Source organism: Eumetopias jubatus, unplaced genomic scaffold (genome assembly GCF_037043125.1).
Source record: "Eumetopias jubatus isolate StellerSeaLion01/CBP00866 unplaced genomic scaffold, mEumJub1_p1.0 scaffold_2, whole genome shotgun sequence".
NCBI lineage: Eukaryota > Metazoa > Chordata > Mammalia > Carnivora > Otariidae > Eumetopias > Eumetopias jubatus.
In genome coordinates this window covers 155,428,507-155,438,394 of record NW_028274808.1, presented here as the reverse complement: position 1 = coordinate 155,438,394, position 9,888 = coordinate 155,428,507, and the positions used below count along the sequence as shown (strand labels likewise).

General features: G+C 34.0%; 1 pseudogene; it reads left to right on the top strand.

The window, feature by feature from the left end:
* The first annotated feature begins 1,601 nt into the window (after positions 1-1,601).
* LOC114206643 (mitochondrial fission 1 protein pseudogene) lies at positions 1,602-1,990 on the top strand (annotated as a pseudogene).
* The last annotated feature ends 7,898 nt before the right edge of the window (positions 1,991-9,888 follow it).

Below are 9,888 nucleotides of genomic sequence, written 5' to 3'. Positions count from 1 at the left end.
CAAAAAGGAATTTTATTTATTACCCCTCTGAAATTTTATCACTAGTAAATCTATCTTCTGTAGATAAATGGTTTCTGTGTATGTTAAAGACATATGTTACATATAACCTTTTATTTCTGCACTTCCCTACATCGTTGAACATTCCCTAGCTTGATTATAAAAAAAACCCCAAAGGATTATGCATATATTTCTCAGTCTTCATGATTATAAAGGATATTATCATTTTCTGATGTTTTCTAAGATTTATTAGTCAGTCCTGATATGCTATCCAGTATTTGGTAAAGCAAGCATGGTACAGCAGTTAAAGAAGTTTGGTGGCTGAGGAACACTGGCTTACAGAATGTCAATATCCATTTCCACAAAACTTTAAAGCTGTTCCTAATAAAAAGCTGCACCAAGTTTGGAAAATAGCTCACGTTTCCAACAAACTGAGATTTAAGATCTTTATCAGGTTGTTCTCTGGGAGAAGGGATAAATGGGAACCCATGAGTGACTATGCAGTAGGGGCAGATAAGGAAAGTATGGGGAAAAAAAAAATCTAAGATAACCAACCAACCGAAAGTCCTTGATTAATTACATTGGTATTCCTGCTCTACTTATTCTCCACAGTTGCTGTTGCAGCTAATAACCTTCATGTTTAGGTACAATAAGGCAAGGCTACTTTCTTTTCAAGCAATCTCAATAGTTAGATAAATTCTGTTAACCCAAGGGATGCATCAACTCCTTAAAGACTTTTCAAGGTACAATCCCATTGTAAAAATTTCCAAGAAGCATTTTTCATATGACATTTAAAGGTAGACTACATTACTTCACATATCCTTGTGGATTTTAATATTTATCTTCAATTCCAACCATAACCATTATCATTAATGCACAACTATTAAGGGATTACTATGTGTTAAGTATTATAGCTTAGAGTCATTTGACTTCCCCTCTTTACAGAAAAAATTTGCATTTCATAATAAGTCATTGATCTTCAACTTTCTTTCATTTCACTTTCCAGGCAGTTCCACATCATACTATCATTACTTAGAACTTGCAATTTTTCCCCTGTTATCTCTTCTTGACAGTTTCTCATGTATGATAGCTCTAAGGAGATGTTTCATATTTTATTCTCACTCTTGTCATTTGCTTGACACAGCACTTCTAAAAAAAAGCATACTGCATATTAGCATTTCTCATAGGAAAGTTTTTGGCATTTTGTGTGAGATTATTTTTTATATAATAATGTCCCTCTTATTATAAAAAGATTACTGTTCCTGACCGTGTCCTCAAAATCTTACTACATATACTTGCAAGTATAGAACAAAAATGCTTCCTCCAATCTTTCCCAAATGCCCTTTAAGAGATTGATGCCATCCTTGCTTGAAAATTACTGCGTCTAAACAAACTAAACATTCTTCAAAATTCATGCATTACTATATAACAGACGTTGGAGACAATAATTCTAACATATTAGAAAAATGCCTGTTATATTTTGCAGTAAACAGATATATTGTTGGGTTGGATTCTGACTCAGCCGAATCCAATTGAAAACTATTGAGTCATGGAGACGGCAGCACAGTAGCGACCTAGGTGTGAGAATTATGGGGACAGGGACCATGGAGGCTGTGCTGAACAAGCTGGTGTCTGTGGATGGCCTGCTAAAGTTTCTGCTGAAGTTTGAGAAGGCAGCAGGCTCCATGTCCAAGAGCATGCAGTTTGAGTGTGCCTGGTGCAAAGTAAGTACAATGAGGACATCTGTAAAGGCACTGCACAGCTGGAGGAGCAGCAGGATTATGTCTTCTACCTGGCAGTGGGGAACTCCCTGCTCAAAGAATAGAAGAAGGCGCTCAAGTATGTGCGGGGACTGCTGCAGACACAGCTCCAGAACGACAAGGCCCTGAAAAAAGATGGACAACTGGGCATGGCCATTGCTGAAGGCATGACTCTGGATGGGATGGGCTTGGCTGGACTCACTGGACTTGCCGTATCCAAGTGCAAGTCCTAAATGAGACTGTACCTCCTCCTCTGCCCAGGGATATGTACGAGCCCCTGGAGAACACCTGAAGAGGGCAGTGGACCCATCATCCATCCTTCTGTCTCTTTCTTCTCCTGAACCCTATCACTGTTCTCTGGCCTTCAGACTCTTCTCCCTAAGAGGTATCCCATAGCCCCAAACCATGAGCTTTGGAATGAGTGTAAACAAAATTGGGCTTTAGGTTGGGGAAAAATTCCTCACATTTGAAACTTAAAATAGCTAAACAGAAAATTGTCATCCCTTGACACATTCAGGGAAATAATGTCACCAAATTTAAGAGAAAAATATACTTTCAGTTCACTCAGATAGCCTAACAAATTTGACAAATTTAAGTTTTACATAGATTAATTTTTCAATATTTTAATCTAAATGAAAAATAATCGATGATGGGTGGGCTATCTTGAAATGTGGTTTAGTTTGGTTTTATTAATTTAGCGAAAAAATCTGGCAATTTGGAGTTCTGCCTTTTCCCTTTTATAATTTCTAGGTTATTTGAAAGGTTACTTTTAGGATATAGTCTCCCTTCACTTTAAACTATTAAAGTTTTTGCAAATCAGTTTTAACACTAACAAACTGAAAAGGAAATGAAATGATAAAATTTTAATTTTTCATTCTCATTAAAATGTAAAACATGGAACACATAGTAGAAAAACATACAATTTGTACCATAAGTACAACATTACTCAAATGGATTTTTGTTTAAGAACCTGTAGACTTTTAGGTTCAGGAGGATGCTGGGTTTGTAGTTTGCAAATTTTTTGGAGTTACATTACTCTAGAAGTAGTTACATAAATAGTTATGAAATTAAAACATTTTAGAAGATATCTAAATTATCAAAAGAATATAAAAAAGGACTTCAGGGATGTCTAGGTAGCTCAGTCAGTTAAGCATATGCCTTGGGCTCTGGTCATGATTCCAGGGTCCTTGCTCAGCGGGGAGCCTGCTTCTCCCTCTGTCTGCTGCTCTCCCTGCTTGCGCACTGGCTTTCTCTCTCCCTACAACAAATCTTAAAAACAAACAAAAAACTTCATAATTATACAATTTTTTGAAAACTAATATCCCAGGCTTTATGTACTTCCTAAGCTTTTATTTCTATTATATCTAACAGTTTCTTATTTAATCCTTACTACAACATTTTAAGGTATCTTGTGTCCCCAAAAAGCAGAAAACTAAGGATTATAAAAATTAACATTTTAAATGCCACACAAAAAGGCAAGCTATAGCACCAATATTTGTATGTAAATCTGTACATTTGTAAGCATTTTAAGCAATATTTACTATTACAATTATGTTTTTATTTTGTTTAATTATCTAATTTTATCATAATTTGAGAAGATTTTGCATTTTAGAAAACACAGATTGGCATTAGTTACTATCTGGCATAATAATTTCATGTAGATAACCACGGCAATTTTCACTTCTAGGCTTGCTCTCTTTGTGGTCTTCTTTAAACAACCTCAAAATTTCCTGTATCACTGAGATGAAAGATAAACACTCTTTGCCTATTATTTAAGAAATTCATTTCTAATGATTTTTATAGTTTATATAATTATGCTTATTGTGGATAACTTAGAAGACAGAATAAAGAAGTATAACATCAAAATTACCTACTGCCATATAGTTATAATCCCTGTATGTACATGTTGCTATCTATGCTTCCAGAAAAGAGCTGGACTACAGAATCAGGCAACTTTGACAGGGCCTGCAGAACTGCCTTTTATATTAAAAAAATTTTCAACAAAAACTTTGATAATATTCACATCATAGTGAACTGTACTAAATATCTTGTAGTTTTAAGGCATATGAGTAAAAAGTTGAGGCCAACCGTTTGTAAAACATACAGAGGTGAATCATTTCAAAAACGATGTTGGAACTGAGGCTACAATCTCTTTCAATTAAAGATTTTACATTGCACAGTTTAAACTTCTCATTTTCTAACATCACCAAACATGATACATTGAAGATTATGTTTCAATAGCTAACTACACAGATTCTAAATTAAAGGCTGCCTGTATCAATGTAAACCATTTTAAGCATTTTGAACTTTTTGCAGATATTATAATCTTAAAGTTTCAAAAGCCAAAAATATACTAAAATATCTTGGTAAACATTTAGTATATATACTCAATTATGAGTAGCTTTTTAAGCAAAAATAAAGATTCCTTATTCCATATTTTCTGTACAAATGTTGCATGTAACAACTTTTGTAAAAAACCATGTGGGCTTAAAGAGTGTTATTAATTTTAGAAAGAGTGAGTGAGGTGCATGCATGAGAGAGAGCACAGGAGGGAGGGGCAGAGGGAAAGAGTCTTAAGCAGACTCCATGCTGAGTGAGGAGCCCGACATTGGCCTCAATCTCATAACCATGAGATTATGACTTGAGCCAAAACCAAGAGTCAGAGGCTAACCAATGGGGCCACCCGGCACCCAAAGAGTGTTAGTATTTTATATTTTAGTTTGTTCATATTTAATAAAGAACATGTAATTATGAAAATAAACTTCCCTAATACTTTATCAAATTGTAAATTCATATTTTTTGTGCAATGTTCAGTAACCTACTTATTTTTTCTTGGACTAAATTTGTTCTTATGTTTATTTGATATTAAAGGAGCTTTATAAACAGAAATGTGCATAACTGAACTACTTTAAGTCTTTAACCATTTTTGTCTATGTCTTACCTCCCAGTTAATTACATATGCAAAGTAACTCTAGGGTCTTTGTCATCCAAGTTAAATTTTCACTCAACCAAAAGTGTTTTAGCCCAGGCAACAGTTGTTGGATATAAAGGCTACTATATAAACAAACAGTATCTCAAAGAAAATGAATTCTAAAGCCTCCATAATTTAAAAATTTGCTAAATCATGATATACGTATATGTACATAAATATATTCATGGAATACATTGTATAATACATAAACTATTATAAAATTTATATCTAAAGTTTTTAGTAACAGACATATTTGATTATGCACCCAAATATATTTTTGCAGATTATCTGTGATACATATGGTTATCAGATTAGTTCCTGTAATCATAAAAATAAGAGATTTGACTGGATTTCTTAAACTTGAAGTAAAGATATAGCATTACTTAGAAAGTTTTATTTAAAATAGATTTTAATGTCATTTCTACCAGTTGGTAAAACTTAAAATATTTGCTATCAGCAGGATTGATTTTTAAAATTTTTTTAAAGATTTTATTTACTTATTTGACAGAGAGAAAGAGCAGAAGTAGGCAGGGAGAGGGAGAAGCATGCTCTCCACTGAGCAGAGATCCCAACATGGGGCTCAATCCCAGGACCCTGGGATCATGACCTGAGCCGAAGGCAGACGCTTAACACTGAGCCACCCAGGAGCCCCAGCAGGATTGACTATCACATCTTGTTTTGTATACTCTTAAAATAATTGGACTAGATGGAGAATTTAAAGAATGACAAGGGATGCAACATAAATCTAATTATTAAATAAATTAAAAGCAATTGCTGGTACTTATATAGGAGTTAATACACAATGCCTTATATAGTTTCATATTTTTTCCCTGAAGCTTAGAATTTTATCAAAAACAAACATAAAACAGCATTTCCTTACATTTATTCCTCAAGAAAAGGATACATTAGGAAAATTGAATTGAAAGGTGATGAGAGATTTGAAAATTGTATCATGTTAATGATAAATTCCTGATTTTGAGGATTTTACTTTGCTCATGAAAGAGTGCTTTGTTTATAAGAAATGCACACTGAAATATTTAAAGATAAATAAACACAGTATTGTAATCATTTACTCACATTAAGCAATTGGAAAAAATGCAAACAATTTTTGAATCTGGAAAGGTATATATAGCATTTCATTAAAGTATTGTAGTATTCTTGCAATTACCCTTTGTTTGAAAGAGCAAAAAAAAAAAGGTGTAAAAAATTTACTTAAACTTAAAGTAAAGATATAGCATCACTTAGAAAGTTAGAGATTAAAAGAAATATCCTACTAATCCAGGTTAAGTGCCTTTTTCAGTTAAGATATAATGCAAGCAGTTTCAGGTACTCCTTTAGTACTCAGATTTTTAACTTTTTTTTTTTTTTTTAAGTAGTAGCAAGGCTGTCTATCCAATTTATTGCAAATAAAGCAATCACAGATTAGCAATGAACAGTGGAGGGCTTTTGAAGAGGAGTTAACCAAATAATAGTTAATAGGCTAATTATAATAGATGACATACAGAGGAAAATACCTATCATTTTTTGTTGATAAGATGTGCTGAAGCCATGTTAGAGGTTGTTGTCTAAAAAACAAACTATGGAATTAGACCATCTATATTCTAATCCATATTTTGGCTCTTGGAAGCTCTGTGCCCATAGGCAAGTTACTTAAACCCTCTTCCTTCAGTTCTCAAATCTGTAAAATTGGTGCAATTAAAAAAGCCCAAAATAGAATTAAGCAAATACATATATGTAAACTGTTTAGAAAAAATATATATGGTACAAAGCATATGTGGTAAGTTATTAAATTTGTATAACTTGAATATTTTCTTCAATTGAAGTTTTATAGAGCTCACCTGAAGACTACCATCGCAAGTGTTCCTCTTTCTACTCTGTAGCATTCACTGTCTAAGAAAATATTTGTAGTTTGGTCAGAGATCATTTTTATGTAGGTAACTTACTCATTATTCATGTATTCACTCAGCTTTCATTTATATATTGAATAATATTTTGCCAATCTAGAAGAGAAAATGCATAGAAATACCTAAAATGAAAGATTTGGATAAATTTTATGTGTTTCAGCAGAGAGAATTTAAGGTTGTTGTGTGGGAGGTCTTGGGAAGGGTTACTAGAGAAGACCTAACATAAAGGCTCTTTAAGGTGTGGTTTGAAGGGTAGGGCTTCATAAGTTAAAATGGGATAGGACAGCATTCCAAGTGAAAGAGTTATCCAGCTGAAAACTTGCTGAACAGATTTCCAAAGCCTCAATCGCATTAAAAGTTTTATTTGTAAGCTATAGTTGATATCCTCTCTCCTTTACAGTCTCCTCAAAAGATACTTCTGCTCTCTAAATTTTTTTGAGAATGCCAGACCTTTAAAAATAGAGCTCTCAAGATTAATTTGGTCAATATGGGACTCATTCAATAGGTGTGTGGTGGGGAGCAACCCAGAAGACCAATGAAAAGTTATTCTAGTTGTGACATATAACCATCTACCAGGAGGAATCCCAACAGTAAACAATAAAAAGAGTTTGGCTACAGGAACTATAAAATACCACAGACTATATTTAACAGGGAATATGACCAAGAAACATAACATCTATAAAAAATGCTATAAAAATTTATTAATATAAAAAGATTTGAATAAATGAATAGGTACCTTATATCCTTGGATAGAAACCTGGATAATGCAAAGATGGCTAACTGCTAGAGTTAGTACATTTTAATCCAAAGCCTAGAAGATTTTATCTTAAGATTCTCCAAAATCATTCCAAAGTTCATCTAGAAAATAAAATAAATCAACTATTTGAATTAGCTTGCTTTTTGAGTATTTCTATCAGATATATTGAATCAAAATAAAAATGTAGTATTAAGACATGAATAAACAGAACACAAACACATGCAGAATAATGGTATCCTTTATTTCTGTGAGTATAATTTAGAAAAGCATAAACTATAATATCAGAGAAAACTCACAAAAGGGTATTTGAAAAATGGCAACTTTGAAAAAAATGTTTAGCCTAACACCTTGCCACACTATTTTTTTTCATCTAAAGAATAGACTATAAACATTGGAAAATAAAAATATTGTCTAATTCTGTAGACAAATAGTCTAAGATAAAAATTATAATTGTACAGAAAGTATTCATAATTATACATAATTTCACTTTAGTGTATCAAAAATATATCAATGACTGAGAAAATATATTTAATTTCTTATGTTTATGAATTTTTAAAAATCCATAACATACAAAAATATGAACTCATAAAAGTAAACTGAAATATAGCCTCCTATTGCCTCCTGAATCAACCACATTTGAAAACTTAGTTCAATAAGTCTTCATCAACATTGATTATTCTATTACTTTCAAAAAGGGTTGGCATTATAAGGTGAAAATATGTTCATATCCTGTAACTCACTCTTCAAATATTTGGGAACATATTAAAGAGAAGTAGTAGAATCTATTAAAGAGAAGTACTGGGGCAACTGGGTGGCTCAGTCAGCTAAGCAACCAACTCTTGATTTCAGCTCAGGTCAATGATTCAGGGTCATGCGATTGAGCCCTACATTGGGCTCTATGCTCAGAGTGGAGCTTGCTTAAGATTCTCTCTCCCTTTTCCTCTGCCCCTCCCCCCATCCACTTGCACACTCTTTCTGAAAAAAAAAAGCATTACTAAAATGTACTATGAACAGTATTGTGATAATATTTCTATCATTAACATTCTCAAATTATAAATATTTATCCTTTCATATAAATATGTACACCAGTCAAAAATGAGTAACAAGGGTACCTGGGTGGCTAAGTTGGTTAAGCATCTGCCTTTGGCTCAGGTCATGATCTTAGGGTCCAGGGATGGATCCCCACGTAGGACTCCCTGCTCAGCAGGGAGTCTGATTCTCCCTCTCTCTCTGCTCCTCCCCACTCCCCACCCCCGCTCATGTGCTTTCTCTCTCTCTCAAAATACATAAAATCTTTTAAAAAATGAGTTACAAAAACAACTGGGCAACAGTAATGTTTGGGAAAGACACTTTGTGGGCTCCTGGGTGGCTCAGTCGTTAAGTGTCTGCCTTTGGCTCAGGTCATGATCCCAGGGTCCTGAGATTGAGCCCCGCATCGGGCTCCCTGCTCTGCGGAGAGCCTGCTTCTCCCTCTCCCACTCCCCCTGCTTGTGTTCCCTCTCTGTGTCTCTGTCAAAAAAATTAAATATTTTTAAAAAATTTAAAAAAGACACTTTGTGTGTATATATGCATGTGGGAGGAAAGGTACTTATCTTATATCTTATATATCTTATATCTTAGTATCTTATGATAATCTCAAAAAAGGTAGTTATTTCTTTGAACCTTAGTGTCTTTACCTATTCAAAAATGTTAACAGGATTTTTGTAAGCACAAAGAAGGAAAAAGTTGCAGCACAGTGGAGTACTATAATGCGTGTAAAAGCACATATAAAGCACATGGCAGAGTCTATACATTAGAAAAAAAACTGTTACACTACTTGCTTTTGTCTATGCTTTTCATTAGCAAGCCTATATCTGATGCATTTATGTAACACTTTAGATTCAAATAGGAGTAATATTTTAAATATTTTATGACTTGAATTATGCATATAGTGTTACATTCACAGTTACACACTTCACTTGAATCAACCAAGAAAATATAGCTCTTTAACTTTTCATTAACTGATCACACCTTCCTCCTCTGTTGTGTAACAGAAAAAATTAAACTTGCCAATAAACGGTGTATCAATCTTTTCAGGGTTATCTGCCTCTGTTGCATTTTAAAATGTGCTTTTTAGTAGGTAGACAAAACATCTCACCATAATAAACTAGCACTGAGTAAGAGAGTGTTATGTAATCTGCTAAACACATAAGGTACTTAATATATTCTTTTTTAGAATAATCAGAGGTCGAGGGGCGGAGCAAGATGGCGGAGGAGTAGGAGACCTAGATTTCGTCTGGTCTCAGGAATTCAGCTGAATAGGGATCAAACCATTCTGAACACCTACGAACTCAACAGGAGATCAAAGAGGAGAGTAGCAACAATTATCTGAACAGAGAAGCGACCACTTACTGGAAGGTAGGACGTGCGGAGAAGTGAATCCGAGGCGATATTCGGGAGGATAGATGGCGGGGGAGGGGCCTCCGTCGGCCGCTTCTGGCAAGTGCTAGAGCGGCGGAG